General features: G+C 36.1%; 1 protein-coding gene across 3 annotated transcripts in view; it reads right to left on the bottom strand.

Annotated features, from left to right (window-relative positions):
• Nucleotides 1-22,581, bottom strand: part of Lrrc4c (leucine rich repeat containing 4C) — a 176,525-nt gene that overhangs the window by 11,742 nt on the left and 142,202 nt on the right. For all 3 annotated transcript variants that reach the window (XM_051144213.1, XM_051144212.1, XM_051144211.1), the window contains one exon: nt 15,340-15,391. The gene's annotated coding sequence lies outside the window, so the exon portion shown is untranslated. The remainder of the gene's footprint in view (nt 1-15,339; nt 15,392-22,581) is intronic.

The following is a 22,581-nucleotide window of genomic DNA, read 5'->3' as shown; positions in this document are numbered from 1 at the left end:
TTAAATTCCCATAACTGATAAGTGGACAATGACGTTAAATTCATAAAATGGAATATTTTTAAACTGTTAAAAAATAAAATTATGAAATTCATTGGTAAACAGATGGGTCCAGAAACAATTCTCTTATGTGCGATAACCCAGATTCCAGAAGAAAAATGTTGGATATATCTTTCATATTTGCATGCTAGATTTTCTTCTTTATGTATTTACATTTTATTTGAAATACCTATCTAAATAAGAAAACTATTAAGAGGTCACAAAGGTGGAGAGAGAGGATACCAGAGAGGAATAGGAACTATCAAACATGGTGGGGATGGGAGGGCAGGGTAGAGTATGGTGATGGTTAACTAGCCCTACAGCCTCTTGAAAAAGTCATATGGAAACTTACTATTATAGAAGATTCCAAGAAATGTGCACACAAATTAAGAAATAATTAAATAAACTTGCTATTTAGTCGGGGCACAATGCCCCTACTCTACACTACAGACTGGCAAATAACAACTCTAAGACAAGGAATGGGTTATTTCTTTTGGATTTGTTTGCCAATGACATTCAAATATTAAAGTTACTGTCGTTTCTCTTGCATATACCCCAGAATTTGTTGATAAAACCATGTTGTTGAGGATACCTCATAGATAATACATAAAACATGGAGAAATCAAAGTGGTGCTAAACTAGAAGTTTTATTCCTACTGGGTATCCTTCTCAGTGGTAGAAGGTGCTATTCACTCTACCAAATGAGGAAAGTAGTCAACAGTCTCAAGCAGCTGTGAAACCCATGAGCTACAATAACAACTACCCCGACAAGACATTCCCAGTGGTAGAATAGAGACACTAATGTTATGCACTAACGAACCTCCACAAGAAGGAACTTCTATGTGGCACTGTTGCTTTGGCCAGAAATATGAGATTTGATAGGTCACAGACTAGGGGAGAATCTACTTCTATTACTCTGCTAAATTGGGTGGCTATTGAACTAACAAAAAAAGGCAAAAATTAGATCGCACAATTACCAAAGGGAGCTCACCTTTTCAAATCAATTTTTTTAGCACTGTTTTCTAATATCATCCCTTTCCCTTTTCCATTTTTAAATCCAGCCTTGCTCTTTCTTTTGTGCAGGAGTACATAGACACAGAATTTCAGTACACAAGAGTAACATATGGATGGATAACTTGATCCACATATGACATTATTGTTCAGATTTGCATCAATAAATATTTTTAAGAAGAAAGGACATGAGAACTCTAAGCATGGAAGGAGACATGAGGGTATTACTTTAGAAGGCTTCTGCATTTGTGGAGAACAGAAATTAAAGGGAAAATTGCAGCTGATAAAACAATGGGTGACTTCAGTGCTCCATCCATCACATATTACTTTAAATTTGCAAGGGGAGGAGGGGGGGAGGGGAGGCACACAGAGGAAGAGGATGCAGGCTACCCTGATGAGAGACCTGATAGACTGTGGTCATATGGTGGGGGAGGAGGCACGCCCATCAGAGGTCTCTGGGAAGGGAATAGGGTGGTACAAGGAAGGAGGGTGGGAACATACATACACACACACACACACACATACACACATATATAATGTATATATATATAATTATATATATATATATATATATATATATATATATATATATATATATATATATATATTATCAGGAACAATTACATGGGGCTGATCCTCAGTTTGGTTGCCTCACTACTGAGTTATGAAGTTATGAAGTTTGAAATGTACCCTTTCTATTTAAAATCTGAAAGAACATGAAATACAAATTCCACAGGAGGACTGTTCTAGTGTACAAATTATCATCCTGTAGTCATGGACGAATCATCTCTGCTGCTCACATCTACATGGTGAATTGTAGAAAAGGGAAAGTAAGTGTGAAGTCAGCTTCTACTCTTTTGTAACCCAGAAATGTATTCAAGTAAACTAGGAAGAATTTTCCATTTCTCTCATCAGTATTCAGTGAAATGAAAGCCAGGTTTAGAGTGAAATGACTTCTGTTGGAGGGCTAGTTTACTGTTATTATTCATTCAGTCTTTATTAAAAGGGCCTTTTGTGAGCGACAGTTTCCTAAGTAGGCGTAATAAAAACCCAATAAGCATACACTGTGAAGACTGCATGCATTAAAAAACACAGCATACACAGAAACCTGCGTCTGTCCCTCTATCAGTATTTGTAACATATACCAAGCACCTCACCCAAAAAAAGTACAGTTCCTCAACCTATCTTTTTTGTTCTGTATTCACATCATGCCTGACACTGTTTTCCCAGTAGTACTCCTAAATATAACCATTATTTCCTTGCTATCCATGCTGTTTTCATTTCTAACTTAGACCCCCTTAAAACAGGTGACCAGGTACTGCTACTCACAGATGTCCTGTCATGTCTAGTTCTTCATGAGACATATTTAGTAGATTTTAAAGATATCAATGTTGGTGTCATTCTCCAGTCGAAAATCTTACTTTGGAGCCATATTCATGGAATACAATACAAACTGAATTGGTTTCTAATTCATTCTTCGAACTTTTCAATTTATCTGAATCCTCTTTTTTTTTCTTTTTTTTATTAATTTATTCATATTACATCTCGATTGTTAGCCCTTCCCCTGTTTCCTCCCATTCTTCCCTCCCTCCCATTTCTCCCCTTCTCCCCTCCCCTATGTCTGTGATTGAGGGAGACCTCCTCCCCCTATATATGCTCTCAGAATATCAAGTCTCTTCTTGGTAACTAGCTATCCTTCCTCTGAGTGCCACCAGGTCTCCCCATCTGGGGGACATGGTCCGAAAAGGGGCACCAGAGTTCGTGTTAGAGTCAGATCTCACTCTCCACTCAACGGTGGAGAGTATCATGTTCGTCGGCTAGGTCTTGGTAGGGGTTCGAAGCTTACTGCCTATATTCTCCTTGGCTGGTGTCTTAGTTTGAGGAGGACCCCAGGATCCAGATCTGCCTGTCATAAAGTTCTTCTTGTAGGTTTCCAGGACCCTGTGGGTCCTACTATTTCCTCTTTCTTCCATGCTACTCTTGCCTAAAGTCTCAATCGGATATCCTCTCCTCTGACCCACTTTCTTGGTAAGTAAAGATTTTCATGGTACGTATCCCTTGGACTAGTGTTTATCCTCTTTATTTCTTCAACTTCATTGACTTTTCCTCATCTCCCAAATAGTACAGCTTGGTAAGTCCTTTTACCTTACTGTAGGGTTCCTTCTGTTCTCACTATATCACCTTTGATTTGTTAATTAAAAGTATCATCTAGAATTTCAGTTCTAATTTTATCTGCTCAAAAAGCCATTGTAAGGTGCTGTGCCTAGACACTCCACCATAAATATTTACATGCTTCATTTTCATCAAACTGCCACTGTTAGCTATTTTCTTGTATACACAACTGTTTCCCTTACTGTCTGTAGCACCTCTGCAAAACGTCTATTATCAGAGTAGAGACATACCCACATTACTTAGTAGGAAATTTCCTTGAAGTTATACTGATCAAGTGTTTGTTAAAGCATGCACGCATGCATGCATGAATGTATAAGCTGACAAAGGCAGGGAGTACACTGGTAAGACTGTAAACACACTGATCCTGGGAGCCTGGATATCAGTGGTGGTTCTTAGCAGTTAGTAGAGTCCTATTCCTGCAGTGAGAATTTCATTCATTTCTGAGTTGTTATTTGTCTGGTCTGCATTTTCTTTCATAGAGGCCTTGATACACTAAAGGGCTGGGACAAGAGAGTAAATTGAAGAACATTTCACTGTCTCTTTGCTCTTTCTTGCATATTTTATGGATGGAGAATATAGTGAGGAAGATTTTCTTCGTTTTCCCTTTTCATTTGTTATTATCCTTAGCAGCCCTGTTTGATGTTTGACCAAACAATGCCCTCTGCTGTTTGTGCCTAAAATAACATGGCTGGCTCAAAATTTCCTACTTACAGGAAGGAGTTTCTATGGTTTGTTTCATAAAACAAAATACTTCAGAACTGGAGGGTGGTGTTCAGTATACTGGCTCCAGCTAATGTTCGTTTTCTTTCTTCTTTCTTTTTCTTTTATCTTATGTTCTCTTTCTTTCTTTCTTTCTTTCTTTCTTTCTTTCTTTCTTTCTTTCTTTCTTTCTTTCAGCAGAGGACACAAAATTATGTAGTCAGTAAGGGCAAAGGCCCTTTAAAGGGCATGGCCTCTTCATCATCACATAATGTGCTTCAAGGACAAATTAGGATATTATTTCTTAAAATCCATGAAAGAAAATGTTTTCTTTGAGCTAATATTACAAACCAAAGCAGCACATTAGAATAGAAGAGCGAGCTAAGGAGCTCCAACTTTATCTTAGCAAGAAAAAGTCAACTTCATCTCAATCTAAAAGCACATACCCACAATTGGTCACCTTCTTGACTAAACTAAATGTAAAATTAATTTGTTTTTGCTTTCCCTGTTTGCTTGTCTTCTTTTGATGCACAGAAAGTAAGCATACATGTCATGATGCTTCTGGATGTATGTGAATCCTTTGATCATATCCATTTTTGAGATTGGTTATTCATGAAAATATAAAATATAGATGACCGAGTTGTTTCTCAAATTATCTTATAGGACTTAAGATGTTCAGTACTATGGTTGTATTTTTATAAAAAGGTTTGTTTAGCAAAATGCTTAGACAAATGGGGGTAGAAGACCTCAGAGCCTCAAACTCCAAATCCTCTCACTATTTCATTCTTCTGGTTACACAACCAGAATGCTCCAGCTCCCTGAGACATATGCCTTTAGTGGACCATGAACATCGTCCTCTGTGTTTATACTATCACATCTCTTTATCTTCTTTTCTTTTTCTTCAGGTTCACAAGACACAAGATGATTAATGCATTTTATTCCTTATCTCCAAGTTGCTATTTTCTTTCCACACTTTTCCCATAGTAATTGCTCACAGTAATGCTTTTGCTTAAAGTTAACTATTTTTAATATCAGATTAGGAACTAGGCAACCAGTATACAGATAAATCTCTCTAACAGGTTTCTTGGTCCTTTACTACATGTACCCACTAGATGCCAGTAGCAATCCCAGTAGTGAAAACTACAATGCGTTCCAACACTTCCAGATAGCACCTGGAGGCCCAGTTCATGGCCTTGATAGCTAATGCCTTAGCACTACTTGTGAGGTACTGTGCTATGATGCTATATCATAGGTGTTCCAATCTCACCTGCTGGGATTCTTAGCACAATAGCATTGGCATTCTATTGTACATTCTAAACATATCCTCCTACTTTTCCTCTTCTGATGCTTTCTTCTTCTTTTCACTTTGAATTTCTTACTCTTGTATTCCATTAAATTATGGCCACTCAGAGGCAAGTTACAACAAACAACTCTATTCTTTCATCAGTTATACTAACCCATGCTTCTCTGGTTGTCAGTAAAGCCAAAATTAAACTTACCAAATCTATTTATTAATGGCAATGTTTGTCTAGGTGGTCAACTTATTTATTCACAAGCTTCTTAAAGAAAAGAACTGGATTCTACCTAAGAATTCAATAAATAGTTGTTAAATTGAATTTTTTATTATATACCATATTTGAAATATTAGAATCCATGTAAGTAGAGTTATTTTATAATAATTGATTACTAAAGGATAGTAATAAAATTCTTGTGAATAAAGATGACATAAATTCTTTCCGTTTCCAGTAAAACTGCTATAGAATGGACTGAATGATTACTTCTTACAACCCACCTCCCCAAATAAGTGAAGTAAGATGTGAGGAAATGAAGAAGAAACTAAGCATTTAAGTGGGTTTTTGAAAACAATGTCCAGAGACATTATGTAAATTCAATGGATGTGAACTAAATTAATGAAAAAGAGAGATGTGGCCTCAAATAAAAGTTGTTTGTTATCAATTTTCAGTGACTTAAATAAGCAAATACAAATGGAAAACAAATTTAAAACTCTGAGATACATGTGCATGCAATGTTTATCTGTGAAACTCTGATAGGATAGGTTTGCGTGCCCTGGTTTTTAGAGCATGCTATTTTGACGATAAATGAGTTAATACAGATATAAAATTAGAAGGGTGCGTCAGTATTTGTTTTTGTTTACTTTGATTCAAGTCCTTGATTATTCCTGACAGCTTAAGTCCTTGTATAGAAGCCTACGGACTCAATCTGGTGTTGAATCAAAGAGAATCACACTATTGAGTCTTCATAAGATGATTTCTCATTGTGAGATTTATTTAAATATGTGCTTTTTATTAAAAAGTATGGTACTTTTAAATCCGCAGTTCCCAAGAAATTCACTAGAGAGTGTAAAATCATTTGTTCATCCTTTAAACTTATCTGTGACTTTTTATTTAAATGTGATTCTATAAATGTTTTCCAAAAAATATCAGCTTTATTATTGTCTCCACAAAGAATCATGCAGTTTAAAATGAGTAAGTTCCATGCATATATATCTGTTATACTGCAGTACTTGAGGATCTGTTTCCGATCTAGCAATACTTTAATGGACTGAGATCTCTGTGTGTCGATGTTTATAACTGCATTTACTGCTGTATAGGGACAAGATATAGACTTCTGTGAGTAAGAATAAAAGATTAAGTTCAGTTCTTCAGCAAATTTTCAAAAAACGTCTACAGGAAAAGTTCTTGGGATGTCCATTGCTATGGTGTCACACATATTTGCCACACACATTAACCAGCGGTATAGTCAGCTTGTTATTCTGTGTCACAATAGGCAATAGATAAAGCAAGCAATAGAAGAATCAAGATATGGTTAGACAAAATAAAATAACAGGAGGATCTTTGGGGGGGGGGATGTAATGTGTCCATCTCAGGACTTTCTTCCATATGAATATAGCTTATTACTTAAGGGATATTTGCATCCACACTTGCATTAATTGTTTATATCAGATGATGAAATATTGGTGTTATTAACATCAGGGAAAAACAATGATGTGATAAGAATACACGAAAAATGATATTTCACAGAAAGAATATATTAAACCCCCCCCCCTGTCTCCATCTATCGAAAGAGCTCTCAAGTAGGAAATTGAAGGGAGGATAAATTTCAGAAAATTGACACAGATTTTGACCTCACTGGAAATGAAATGGTTTTAATCCCTTAAGAATTTGAGATTGAGGATAGAGAATGAGGAGGAAAGGAAGAGAAACGAGTCCCATAAACTCAGACTGTGCCTACCAAAGTATAAAAAGTTCTGGTTCTCTTCACAATTCTCTTCTGCTAGCCCACAGGAAATAAATATCCTTACAGTTTATTTTATTATATGTATAAATATATGTATATTTATATATGGCATATATAGTAACTCAAACGTAATTGGTTTATCAATGCATCTCTCATATATGTGTGTGCTTTTTACTGAGTAACACACATATTATATATATATATATATATATGTACACACACATATATATTACATATATGTAGTTACTTTGTTAATTTTCTGTCACTGTCCAGGTAAATGACAGCTTTTGAAAAATCTGAAATTTTCATCTGGAACAGAAGTCTTTAGCAAGGCGGGCAATGAAAAATCTGATTTCAGAAAGTTGGTAATGCAGTTAATGGCCTTGCTTCCTATGCTTTCCTTGGATTGATGACTAGCTGGGAGGAATTGATAGTCATTAACCTCCAACTGCTCATTAATCCTTAGGAAATGCCTTGTGCCAAGGTCATCATTGCCTCCATAGGCTGAAAACAAACAAACCAACAGTAGCACCCAAAAGGCATATGGATTTTTGTAATGAGTAATGCAATTTAAATTGCCATGTGAGGCAATCTGAAGAGAATAAATAGTACGCATACAGAATCATTCAGATTGTAAAAACCACCTTCCAATGTTTTATTTAGTACTTACTTACTTGTTCACTATTAAAATGTGTATAGTCAAACAATAGCCAAAACATTATAACATTATACACACACACACACACACACACACACACACACACACACACAAACACATACACACACACATACACACATATCCCCTAGCAAAAATCATTAAAGAGGTCCAAAGTTCCCTTCAGTTCTGTTAATATATGTCTATGTATGTTTACCAACACATCAGCTAGAGGGAATTCCTGCAACTCTCTAAGCCTTGCTCATTGATTATGTGAAACAGAATGCTAAAATAAGCCTAGATTAAAGGATTCAGTCATAAACGAATGCCATTCCTTACAGTGAAGGAGTGAGTATGTGATTAATGGATAATTAGCAGTTCAGAGAAGACAAGCAGGGTTTGTACAGTCAGGAAGACAATGCAAACACGTGATATAGTAGCCTATCTTGACTTCAATGAGAAAAAATCTGGACTTCTACAGACATGCCCTTCTTTAATCCTTGTTGAGTGCCCAGTGACAGTCAGGCAAATTAATTATGTATTGTCACTTAGGCCCACATAACTCCTGTTAAGGATTTTATAACATGCTATAATTGACAAGTGACTGTCCAAGGAGTTACACAAACCTCTAGAGAAGTTTTAAGAGCACTATAGCTGTTACACTAGTAAAAAAGATAAGAAATTGGGACAAAATGTAGTTTAAAAATAAGTACCAGTTAGGTGGTAAGCCACACGAAGATAAATATGAACACGAGGCAGAAGATGGTATGAGGTGAAATCTACTAGTAATATGTAATAAAGTGTGGTGGAATGGAAAACAGAAGGAGTGAAATAATGCCAGTGGTTAAAAAAAACAAAACAAAACAAAACAAAAAAACTACACACAATGTTGCAGTCCCTACATAAAATGGATTAAAAGAATTTAGTTTGGCTTTGTGTCAGAGGAGAATGGAGAACTAAGGAGGATATATTTAGGGCAAAGTAAGGCAGCAGTAGTACGTGTTGGGGAAAGGAAACTATCAGAATTTCCTCCATTAAAACCTCAAAGCTCAAGATGGTCTGGACTAGGTTCCGTTTACCTTAAAATACAGCCTGATAGAATGTCATGATTTTCCCATATCTAACTTGGAAGTTTCACTTTGTAGACTCATGTTTCTATTTCTCCAGAGCTCATGAGTCAATGTTATTAGATGTGCTGATTTGTGTGTACTTTGTTGTCGAAAACACAGGAGGAGCAAGTCATGGATATCTGGTTCAGGCTCTTAGTGAATCTGAAAGCCACAAGTTTTCCAATTCAGCATGACTTAGGAGTTTAATAAATTCAGTAAATTGACCCAGAGCAGCCTGATAAGGAAACTCTTTAATTGAGTCTGTGTTTATGAGATCCAAGCAAGGGGAGGAAACAGAAGAGACTCTCTGTGATTTCCAGGCAACGCATTTAATCAGAATGCAGATAGCAGGGATGGCCTCCTAATTGGACTAGAAACTGGTTTCAAGTAACCTCAACCCTGTTAACAGTGCATAATGAGGAAACCTTGGTGATGACAAGTCAGATAATCGAAATGACTGGAATCAGTGATTTCTTTGTTTCACCTTAATGACCACAAAAGAGAGTACCATTCAGCAAAACAGACATCTGATAATTGGATTCTTATTTATTGTTTTAAATGCAGCCCTACTTTGATGTTAGTCTTAGGTTGTGCATATTGGAACTGAGTTCCCTTTCTGCACAGCCCTGAATTTGCTCTCAAGTTACCATGGAACCTTGCAAGCTGAGGACTCAGTTCTAATATTAATGAGTTTCAGTTAACAAAGTAAAAGGACCTTGTATTTTTCCTGTACTCATTGTGTCTGTAATGCACATTTTGCAGTAAGTATGCCATGAGAAACAATTAGACATGTGCCCAAAAAGCATTAAATAACCAAGTACCCCTCAGCATCTGGAAGGGAAAAGGAATAAGGAGACCAGACTATGCTGCTCTTTAAATCACCAGTAGTTAACCTACTTTTCTTACTTTAGATAAAAATTTCTTCTTGGTTCCTTCTCCCACCATCTGTCTTTGTTCTCTGAAGGATTCATTTTTAAAAGAATGATTCAGTTTCAAAAGATCCAGAGGGTGGGGAGGATCACTATATAATGCTGTCTCCTGAATATGACATGGCAATGGGAATTACATACATGTACCAGCAGTGACCATTTGCACAGGATATGCAAAGTACACACACACACATCTATATACATATGCACACACATGCATGCATACATCTATACATGAGAGAGAGAGAGAGAGAGAGAGAGAGAGAGAGAGAGAGAGAGAGAGAGAGAGAGAGAAGCAGAACTGTCTGGTTGGGAAGAATTAAGTGGGTCAAAAGCTGTGGGAGGGGAAATGAGATAATGGAGGAGGGGAAAGTATTCACAATATATTCCATACACCTAAGCAACATAAAAAAGAGCAAAGATCATTTTATAAAGCACAAGGCAGAGCTGGATGTGGATATTCCAGATAGTGGGTAAAAATAATGCAATTCAAACTTTATCATTCATAAATGGTATATGATTTATTTCTATGCCAAGTACATAATAGAAAGATAAAGATTAATGAAAACTAAGTCAAAATCTCCACAAAAAAATAAGGACATGAAGTGTGGTTGTCACTCCTGAATTCCCTATGGCTGCTTTCAAAGCTGCAACTACCATATTAACAAGGATAGAACAGAAATGAAGACACATGCAAAATCCTGATGTCAGTTTTAGGAAACCAGCTGTGTCTATAGGTAAAATCTTGCCCTCCACTTGTGATTGCATGTAAAGTACATTAAAACACATCAACAATCATTTCTATAAGTATTTCCATGTGCGCATTTCCTTGTTTTTAAAGTTTTCATATTTTGATAACTTCATACATAAATCAATTGTATTTATATCCTTTTCACTACTGTCTCTTCTTTCTAACTCTTCCCATTTTCCCCACCAACCTCTGCGACTTCTTCTATGATCATCAATCACACACACACACACACACACACACACACACACACACACGCTACCCATTCCAATTAGTATCATCGTTATGCCTGTGTGTTAAGGCTCACTAACTACTTGGAACTAGATAATCTATGGAGGAGGGTTTCTCCCTTGATACAACTGTTTCTTTTTTCTTCAACAGCAACTGACTGCCTGTGGCTCTCCATCTACATTGGCCTCAATTTATCTCCAACTATGTTGGCATGTCAACTGGTGTTGGTTCCAGTAGAACAGAACCTGTGCTCATAGTTACACAGCCTGATGTTTTTACCAATGGAAAAGCTAGCATAAAGGCAACAAAATGGCTGTATTTAACTCATGGATGACAAATTAGAAGCTTCTATTTATAATTAATTTTCATGTAAGAATTAAGAAAGAAATTAAACCTTACTTATATGGCTGGCAATGCTATCATGGGTCTCATTATACATGTGAGGAATCCTGATAAAGGAAAGTTCCATGATAGAAGGGCTACCTGAGGCACAATTACTGGCTTACATGTGAATAGCACATTGCATGGCACTGCTGTCTGTTGAGCTGACTGTGTAGTTTACTCATTCTAGTATTTACCTTTAACTAAACAGAGAAGGTGGCTTAAGACAATTCTTTCAAAAGTAATACATACGTACTATCTTAATGTGGCAGGTAGACACACAGCAGTAAGAGAAATATGAGTGTTTCACAAAAATGATAAACTATAAGACAACATCTGTTTTAATCCTATCTATTTTTGTTTTCTGATGGGTGAGTGTATTGGTCATGATCTACAAGCACCACTCTTACCAGAAACTGAGTCTTGTCAAACTTCATCCTAACTGTACTTTTTCCTTTTTTTTTTTTTTATCACAATAGTTCTTCCCAATTCTTCAGTTATCTAGCATTGTCTGTAAATGATACTGAAATTGTTTGCTTCTTAAAAAAAAAAAAAAGAATTTATTTTCTTCTCACTATTTTTCTCCAACTAGCAGCATTTACTCACATTGATATATGAAAAACCAACATCCTGTCTGGTCACAGGTCTAGGGAAAAGGAATATAGCTGCTGTCCTTTTCTTCCTTCTTTGCCTGCTGCCCCACAAAGTTGCTTCCTCTCACCCTCACTAAAAAGACGAGTTTTACATCACAGCAAGTGGAGTTCAGCCCTAGCCACTTGGAAGAGAAGATCTAAATTAGGAATAATGAACTTGAGATTTTTGTCTTTGAAAACTATCATGTGGAAGAGGATAAAGTCCTCTTTCTCACTCAGGATATTGGGATCATATTTTTAGCAATGCTGAAAGCTCCATATTTTTATACTACTAAATAGTGATTTTCTTCCATTGCTTTCATGTTCATTTAAGATACTTTACAAACTACATTAAATTATACATATTGATTTGTGTTTGTAATTTGTTTTTTTGACTGTGAGTACATACTAAAAAGCAAAAGAATGAGAAAAATGGGGAGAATTAGACTGGCAGAAGTTAAAGCCCATAGTGTACTTATTGGCAGAAGTTAAAAATACACACACACACACACACACACACACACACACACACACACACACACACACGTACTTGCCTATTCCTGACCAGTTTCAAGAAGTAGGACTCATGATCCTGCTCTACTGATGAGGAAACAAATACTGAAAGTTTGACGTTTATACCCAGAGGTAAAGTGATTGATCCTATGTCTGTGTAAATCTTCCCCTTTGAAAGGCTGTAATGTGTTTAAGTACTTCACTCCTGAATAGCTACATAAACTTTGGAAAAATATTTACTACATTTGCAACTTGTTTATTAAGCCGTGGAGAAAGACTACTATTATCATATACTGCTGCGTCCATTATTCATCCATCTCCTGCCACCACCTCAGGTGAGATTTAACCCAGATCCTAGGGTCTCTCATTTAGTTAGATTACCAACCTTGCTTTTAATTTTTTATGTTGAAATAAGGTGTCATTGAATTTTCCAGGCTGGCCTTGAACTCACTGTGTACATCAAATCGACCTTGAACTTATGTAGACTACCTTGCCTCAGCCTCTTGATTGGCTGGTAGGACAGGCTGGTTTCGCAGGCAAAATTGCATTATCATCTTTAATATTAACAAAATCACATGTCTTAGATATGTTCATATTCATGTTCTTATTGTGAAACTAAGATAGCATATTACTATACCTATATAAGTTATTAAAAATCAGTTTAGGTGGGGTCTAAACTTATACCACCAATTTCACTGACTTTCAGGGAAGTGTGTGAAATGACATAAGACAACTTAGACCAAAAAAAAAAAAAAAAAAAAAACACAAAAAAGAAAAAAAAAAAAACCAAAAAACAAATGAACAAAAAAAAAACCCTAACAAAGTTGATGGATTCTTACAGTACATTTTTTTTTTTTTTTACCAGACTAACTATTTTATTCTCTTGGATTGTTATGAGCAAACTATGATTCTGCTCCATTATAAATGTTGATGCAATGGAACAATTTCCTTCTCCCTTTAATAAATCAAGGAGCAGTTACAGCTGGAGAAGAAAGTGTATCTTGACACACATACCACAAACTCTCCACCAGCACACAAAGGTTCCCTCATGACAGCATGTGTTACATTGGTAAACTTCACTCTCAATTCTTTTTAGTTTTGAGGAAAAGCATTTCCAGCTAATAACACAATTACACTTAAGTATCAGGGTCCATTTTAGTATTATTGCATTTGTAAAATCTAACTGAGTCCAAATTACTTCCTCAATGCTAATAAGAGACAGAGGAGGACAAGGAAGGGAAAAAGCAGGAGGAGGTCGAGGAGGAGCAGGGGTCAAGGGAGAGCAGTAGAGGGAGGAGGAGACTTGGGGGCAAGTGAAGTTTTCAAGGGTTTAATAAAACAAAGAAGATTTCCACAAAGAATGCCAGATATGAAAACAAAGATATCAATGTTCCATATAGCATCAAGCCCAATAAATGTCAGTTAAACTTGCTGTCCACAGTTTCTATGGGAACTCCTTAAGTTAAGAGACACAGACATTTTTGGACTGCAATCCCGGAGCTGTTTATTTAATTATAATGAAACATGAGACTGTTAAGAACAACACTATTATTATACCGTACCGATAGCATTAAGATTCAACAAATACGTTTTGCAAAATAAAATGCTGATTTAAGAAAAAAAGTTGATAACTTCATGTTAATGCCATATGAATAAAAGGTGCCTCGCATTTATAGGACTTCACACATTATTTCCCTCAGGCGAACCCCAAATTAGCCAAATGACATTCATTGAAAGAGAGTTCTTCGGAGGCTTCATGCCCATTATGCCCCCCTACGCCTAGTGAACAAAACCAAGGTCACAGCATATTTTCAATTAAACCCAAGATAGCACCAAAGTGCAGTACAGCTGGAAAAGCCAGCACATTATTACCACATAGATCATTTGTGAGCAATGAATAGGTCTCCAGTGTTTTTCTGTTTTATAGGCATTTGAATATAAAAATAAAGAAAATAGCTTCAGATCTGCCTTTGCCTTCCAAAATAAACAAACATTTTCAGGGCATTATGCATTGTGGCCTAAAGAAAAAATGACTGGAAATCATCAGTATCTCTCTGCCTGGTCTTTAATTTGGCCATAGAGAACCATCTGATCCATGAGTTTATTCATTTCTTCCTTCTTTCACTAAGCAAACATGTCATTTTCTTACTTACACTGTGTCAGTCCCTGTGCAAAAGGACAGGGAAGGCAGGAATATTATACGTTTTCCCATTCTTTCATTACACATTTTTTGCAGAGTCATCATTCACTGATTTGAGCACTACACAGTTATAGGGATGAGCATGGTTTATAAGCCCTGGATAAAGTGTCCCCTCAAGAAGGTTACAATTTAGTGAGACAAAGAGATACATAATCATAAGAAGTCAGTATCCTGTGTGCTGTTTCCTGGACTTAATCCTCTATAAGCACTGTTATCATCTGTGGGTGCTATGGCAGCAAAACATAAAGCGGTGTGTGTGTGTGTGTGTGTGTGTGTGTGTGTGTGTGTGTGTGTGTGTGTGTGTGTGTGATGCCTGGTCAGAGAAGGAGGTTAGATAGGTGCATCCAGGCTGTTCTCAGAACAGAGCCAGAGAAGCTGCTGTGCATATACAAACCTCAAGACTTATTCAAAGAACTTATTCTGTACAATGTACCAAAGAAGAGTATTTCATAAGAGAAGCTATTCTCAAAGTCAGTTATCTCTGGAGCTGAAACAGGGACGATGAAGCCTGTTTTAAATTGGGAAATAGAAACCTACACAAAACAAGCAAATAAGACTCAGTGGAGAGGTTATTTCTGCTATATTGTATCCTTAAAAATACTAGTCCTCCTCTGTAGTGACTGGACTTCCCACAAGTCACTGTAGTGAAGGAAGTTTGTCATTGCCGTTATTGGATTTGACAGCAGATAATGAGCCCCTTCATGCTAGCTGCTGTTGTAGTGTTTGGCATATTATAAGAACCATTTAGCATGAATCATCACCCACCTTGTTCTCCATTGGGGTCTCTATGCAGTAAGTGGGCAATGTGTTTGCCAACCTAAAAAACAAAAGCAAAAAGCAAGCCATATCCATTAGAACAATTCAGCACATTTCTTGATCTGGCATGACCAACAACACATATAACTACTCGTGACAATATTTATTGAATCACCATTGTATTTTAACACAGTTCTGGGCAGAATGCCAAAGCAGCTCTTTTTAACCACTGGCCATTTGAAATAATGCACCTTTTCAATGATATTAAAAACATGCATTTGGAATACGATCTGCAGTCCACCCTTGGTTTTCACTTATCAGAATTGTGAACTTAGGCAAGTCACTTTTACTTTGTGATAGAGTGTCCTAATCATAATCACCTCATATATCAAAACAGACAATGACTAAAATATATGGGCAGTTAAGAGTTAGACAGCATCAAATTATTAATGCCAAATGACATATTAAGAGTTGGACATAAGTATCTGCTACAAATTTCATTTGGGTGTATTTTTTATCTCATATAAAAAAATACAAGCAGAAATACATTTTCTTAAAATACTATTATGCCTATAGGATGGAAGTTAAAATCAAAGATTGAGATCCCACAGTATATGAAACAATGGGACAATAGGCAACAGAATTTGTGTTTCTTCTTGCATAATTGAAATAAAATAAGTATTCTTTAATCCCAACAATTACAGTAATTTAATCTCAAATTTGGAAATATATTTGGTGCAGACAAACTGCACTAAGATGAAACCCTGGTAACCATATATAGGGAAATCATACAATTAGAAATTAAGATTAAACACTAGAATGGATAATGACAGCACCAATAATTCTATTGGAAGTAGGATGGGAGAAACACTGTACGTGTGTGGGACGCAGGTGTTTAAACCTACAAGCAATGAGGACAAAGTGAAGAAGAGAACTTCGGCTAACTTGAGCAAGGAGATGGTAACAGGCAGATACCCTGATAGCTCAGAGAGTGAGTTTCAAAGCTGGGTATTTAAATTGTGTGATGGCTTCGTTTAGAATAGATAATAAAAGTAAATACTGTTACGAAGTAATACACTACTACTGGTCAACATTATCTTTGAGCAAATAAAACTGAATCTAATTAAAAGGGATCTTAGTGATAATAAGTAAATTTTATGTTATTTATATGAAAAATATCTAAACTCAACTTTATAAAAACTGCTAACAAATCTTAATTTTATAAGAATATTGACTATTCTTCCATAGGTCACATGAAGCACGGGCTACAAGCTGATGGGCATGGTACTAACAGTATTTCGAGAAAAGCACAGGAAATAACAAGGGTCATGTGAAGGGAATACAAAAAACTAAATGGGAAGAGATGACATTTATTGCTGACTTAAGTAACCAATTCTCAATTTTCTTATTCATCCAGTTAAGTAGTATTTGACATAATAACTAGCCTTTTGTACTCCGAGAAAGCCATTCTTTTTCATTTTACTTTTTCCACAGGTGATGAATGTTCTGTGCCTGCTCCAAATGCCTTACTTCATAGATTACAGAACTCTAGAGTTTCAGAGTGCTAGATTCCTGGATTTATTAATTATCTATAGTCACAAACTAAGCAATCCTACAGTGGTTTTAGGTGCTGTATACAAACTATTTAAAATATAAATTTTAACTACGTTTCAGATCAGTATATACAACCCTTTTCTAAGTCCATCACTTGAAAGCATCACAATTAATGTGTTCACTATAAAACTGTATATTCTAACACAATTTTCACCTTGAAAAATATTTTAATAGTAGCAATGTACCTAGTCATTTATGGAACAAGGTATGTTCAGAGCACTATGTTGGGACTTAGAAACTCAGGCCATAGTCCTACTTATAACTTGTGTTCTGAGTCTCATACTTCTTATCTTTGCTCCTTATCAATTTTAAATTTAATCTAACACCTCTATGGTGCTAATCCTATAAGCCAAGTTTCTAAACACTTCTAGATAGCTTCCTAACTATTTACCAATCCATTGCTTTTTACTTTGCAAAATTGGGCTGCTCTGTAGTGCGATCCAATATCTATACTCTTTATTCCTATTTTTACCCTCCACAGTCTTTTCTCCAAACAGAGGCATAATCTTATCAAAAGAAACATTTAATTGTGTTTTCCTCTATCAATGTTCAAAGTAATATCAGTGACCTTCTAATCAATAAACTACTTATATTTTGCATTACCTCTGCTTCTCTGATCCCATGCTCCTGTCTGCATTGATCTTTACTGCCCAGATACATGTCTTCACACATTTTTTTAACCTGTCAAGCATCCTCTCTCTACCTAAAATTTTATTGGCAAGATTATGCAATCATGCAGGAACTCCATAGCATTAGTGCTACCCTTCCAGCTAATGTAATTCCACAAATGTCATAAATTCTACATTTCCAGAGCTTTTTGTTTGTTTGGTTGGTTGGTTGGTTTTTCAGGACAGGGTTCCTCTGTTTAAAAGCTCTGGCTGTCCTGGACTCACTTTGTAGACAAGCTGGCCTCGAACTCACAGAGATCTGCCTATCTCTGCCTCTGTCTAGACTGCTGAGATTAAAGTCCTATGCCACCAAGTCTAGTTTATATTGAGTCTCTCCATCTGAACTGTTTTCCAGAGGAAAAGAGGCATTTCTCCAGTTTACTGTAAGGTTTATGAACATAAACCTTTGTGTTTCTCTAACAGAGAGCAGTAATGTCTCTAATGTATAAAAAAAAAAAAAAAACAACGAAATTCATATTTCCTGAAGCACTGATTACTTGCTATGAATCTCTCTACCTCAGTCAGCTACACACTCTCTCATGACAGACAATATAGTATATCTTAAATGCTGCACAAACCACTGACTTCCCAGTAAGTATGTACTCAATAAATGTTGCTGAAGTAGAGATTGAATAAAGTAAATATTTAGTATTATAGATATGGAAAAGCAAGAGCTGAAAATATACCCAGATTTTGAACCAATATTTAGTCACCACAAATTTATTACAGAGTACTTCAAAAACTACACATTTACAGGTCAAATATTTCAATTATTACTACATTATATATATTATTATTATTTTGAGAACATAATATAATTATACCTTTTCCCTCTTCTTTACTGCCTCCTACCCTTTCCATATACTACCTCCTTGTTTTTTTTTAAATTCATTGCACTTTTTATTAATCATGATCAAACATAAATTCTACTGGTAAACAATTATAATAGCAATTTTTGCTTCAGATTCATGAAAACTCATTCACATTCTTGCTGCTTATGGCGGGTAGCAACCAAGATAATAAAAAGGAAATGCATTGATGACAATGGAAAAATGTCCTATTCCTATACTTTCACAATTCAGCAATTGCTTAGTTGCCTTATAGTTTTTCCTCAAGTGCATAGCTGAGAAAGAATGTAGCACTATATTGCACTGGTGCCACACCACTTTGTTTCATAAAGTCAAGGCATCCATACTGTTTTCTCTCCATTATAATGTGGTTAACCTGAATTAAGTGGCTAGCATCCACTTATCAGTGAGAATATGCCATGTGTGTCCGTCTGAGTCTGAGTTACCTCACTCAGAATGATCATCTCTAATTCCCTCTAGTTGCCTACAAATTTCAAGATTTCCTTGTTTTTAATAGATGAGTAGTATTCCACAGTGTAAGTGAACCACAGTTCTTTATCTATTGTTCAACTGAGGGGCATCTAGGTTGTTTCCAGATTCTGGCTACTGTGAATAAGGCTGCTATGAACGTGGTTGAGCATATGTCTTTGTTGTGAGGTGGAGCAATTTTTGGGTGTGTTACAAATTTTCTCTAATATCACAGGTTAAACGCAACGTTTAACTCATGTATCTGTATCTCTCTATCTCTCTATGTCTCTATCTATCAAGAATCTTTCCTTTCAGGTGTGGCTTGTTTATAAAAGCCTTTTAAATACTTGCTTATTATTATTTTCCATTGTATTTTTTCATCTGACCTCCAATCATTCTGATAACCAAGAATATCTCCCATGAATCAATCCATTCATTGTCACAGCATATATGCTTTGTGTTTACTTTAAAATGACATTTTCAGTTGAAGTTAAGAGATGTCTATATATTGACCAATGTGCAAATACTACACATTCATTTCTACAGCAGATAATGCTAAGCCAGACCAAGATGTGTGAATATAGGATATGGTACTCACAGAATATTCTCGACTTTTTAAGTAATAGTATCAGGTTGGTGTCTATTGTTACTAATGATTCTCCATTCTGAAAGGACACATGATAGCTGTGGTATTTATCTTCATGAATGTAGTAATGAAGAATGGATCAGGACTAGCACAGTCATGAATGACTTATCTGACTCCTCACACAAGAAAAAATAAATGACAGAAAGTACGCCACTGTGAATTATGAACAGTAATTTCACATTTATGTACACTGGCACAAATACTCTTTTGGTCTTTTCCCTGACCTGACTGTGTTTCCTTTTCAAAACACTGAACAATAACAACAGAGATCCTAGGGGAAAGTGAGAGGGGATGAAATGTGCTAAAGTCCCTTCTATAGCATAGGTTACCCTGTGAGAGGAGACCTCAGAAAACCATCACTCACGGAACTCTGAACTAGCTGCGGTCTTCAGAATCAGATTTCTTTGTGTCTCTGGCTGTTATCATTAAGCTAATGTCATAAAGGAGTCACAAAGAGTCCCTAAGGGCGATTCACTGGAATTCTTTCTAACCTGTGGAAAATTCAAAAGATCTTAGTTTTAACAAATTCAGAAAGGTTACAGATTTTCACCTAAGGTCCTCCTGATTGTTGTTATTCTGTGATGTTATTTATTCACCACAGATAATACATACTCCAATATTTCTGAGTGAAATAGACAATGGCAGAATGCTCCTTAAGCTTCTGATAATACCATCATCAGGGAAGGTAAGCTGTCTATCTCTTATAGCTATATGAAGTGAGCGGCTCTATATAGAGGCAAGATAACAGAGAACACATAGTACTGAATGAGCTAACCACATTCAAACTCAAAATGACTCAACACTTGACCCTATTGGAAAAGATCAAGTCCTCTAGATGTAATGCACTAGAGAACAGCTATTTCTAAATTATCAGGAAATTAAGTATTCTCTTTTCCAAAGCACCTGAGAGGTGTAGTTTTTTTTTTAATCTATCCAACTATCTCCAACAGCTTTAGTCTTTAATCCCATGTATTGGTAGACTCTGACTGAAACTCCTTTAGCCATGACAAATATTGACTTTTTTGTCTAAACTCACTCTCATATTCAGTCACAGGTCATCATTGTTTCAGATTCAACTAAATTCTTCTGTTCTTAATATTATATTATATATACCTGATACACTGGTAAAAGTGTTTAATCTAATTAAAGACAACATATCTATATGTATGTCAAAATATAGTAATTTTTGTTCCTTCTGCACAAGTATCATCATCATCATCATCATCATCATCATCATCATCCTGCACATTCAGTAGCTGTGTGCCTGATTTGCTCCTTATACTTTTAGTTCCATTGGAATATGACACACTAGTATTAAGCACTGATTAGCTTCCTAATTTGTATCTTCAACATGAAGTGAATAGTGGCTAAACACCAGAGATCATTTGAGAACTAGGAATTTTACATTGAATTTGATATAAGTGTCTTCTCACATCATAATACTTAACATTTAAGGATGTTAGGTAGATACTTTTAAAAAATATTTTATTATTAATTTATTCTTGTTACATCTCAATGGTTATCCCATCCCTTGTGTCCTCTCATTCTTTCCTCTCTCCCCTTTTCCCCTTATTCCCCTCCCCTATCACTGTTCCTGAGGGGGATTTCCTCCCCCTGTATATGCTCATAGGGTATCAAGTCTCTTCTCGGTAACCTGATGTCCTTCCTCTGAGTGCCACCAGGTCTCCCCCTCCAGGGGACATGGTCAAATGTGGGAAATTTGTGGATAAATGGATTGAGCTAGAAATTATCATAATGAGTGAGTTAACCCAGAAGCAGAAAGACTTAAATGGTATATACTCACTTATATCTGCATACTAGCCCAAGGGGTATGTCCCACGAAAGCCTTCACTTACCAGGAAACTGGGACAGAGGGGAGGACATCCTATTGGGACTCTAGATGAGAGAAGCAGGAGAGAATGGCAAAGTAGAAGGATCCAAAGGGTCCTAGAAACCTACAAGTAGAACATTATGATAGGCAGATTTGGGCCCAGGGGTCCAGCTCAAACTAAGGCACCATGCAAGGACAATACAGACGGTAAACTTTAAACCCCTTCCCAGATCTAGCCAATGGTCAGAACATTCTCCACACACATATGTTAAATTAAAGAAAATTAGTACATATGATAAGTATTAAGAAAATATGTAAACTTCAATTATTCTATTGTTTTCATCTTATGAATACTAGGCTACAGTCTTCAATGTGCCTTCCTCTCTTCCAATGTTTATTATAGGAGACCACTTGTCATTCTCTTTAGGAAGTACCTACAGCATCCAAAATGACCTTATATTCACACTTGCGATATGTGAAAAATAAATCACTTTTTCAAAGGAGGTCACACCTACAAGTTCCAGAGTTCAGTCATGGACATTCATGGGTTTAACATTTAACCCATAATAGATGACCAACTCTTGCAGCTAAAGAAGAATTCCTTTGTATTCTGTATACCATGAAAAGCCTCTAGAGTATTTTATATTAGAAAATGATAGACTTTGGCTAAGTCCTTTGAACATTAATTAAGAACTGTTTAAAGGATTACTAGTCTATTTTAAAGACAATGTGGTCTTTGATGTCAATAATAGAAGGACTATAAACATGGGAAAGTTGGAATTTCTTCAAGCAGTAGTAGAGTTGAGAAGATTTGCCTAGGGATTATATGTGGCAATGGTGGTGAGAAACCCCCCCCCCCCAAAATGTCATTTGCCATCTTCCAATGCAGCTGTCTAAATATCATCAGCTCCCAGAGCACCATTGCCTTGTTCCATATGCCTACAAAAGTATTTGTATCAAGGGATCAGCTCTACCTCCCTAGCTATTACTAGCTAGATGTTTGAAAATATCCTCAATGTAGGCCTGGCTTCTCTTCAAATCCCTAATGATACTTATGCCATCTCTAACTTTTCCATGCGAGTTTGCCTTATCCAATGACTATACATATATATGCGTATATGTATATGTATATGTATATATATATATATATATATATATATGTATATATATATCGTA

Source organism: Acomys russatus, chromosome 4, assembly GCF_903995435.1.
Source record: "Acomys russatus chromosome 4, mAcoRus1.1, whole genome shotgun sequence".
NCBI lineage: Eukaryota > Metazoa > Chordata > Mammalia > Rodentia > Muridae > Acomys > Acomys russatus.
This window is presented reverse-complemented; position numbering and strand designations above follow the sequence as displayed.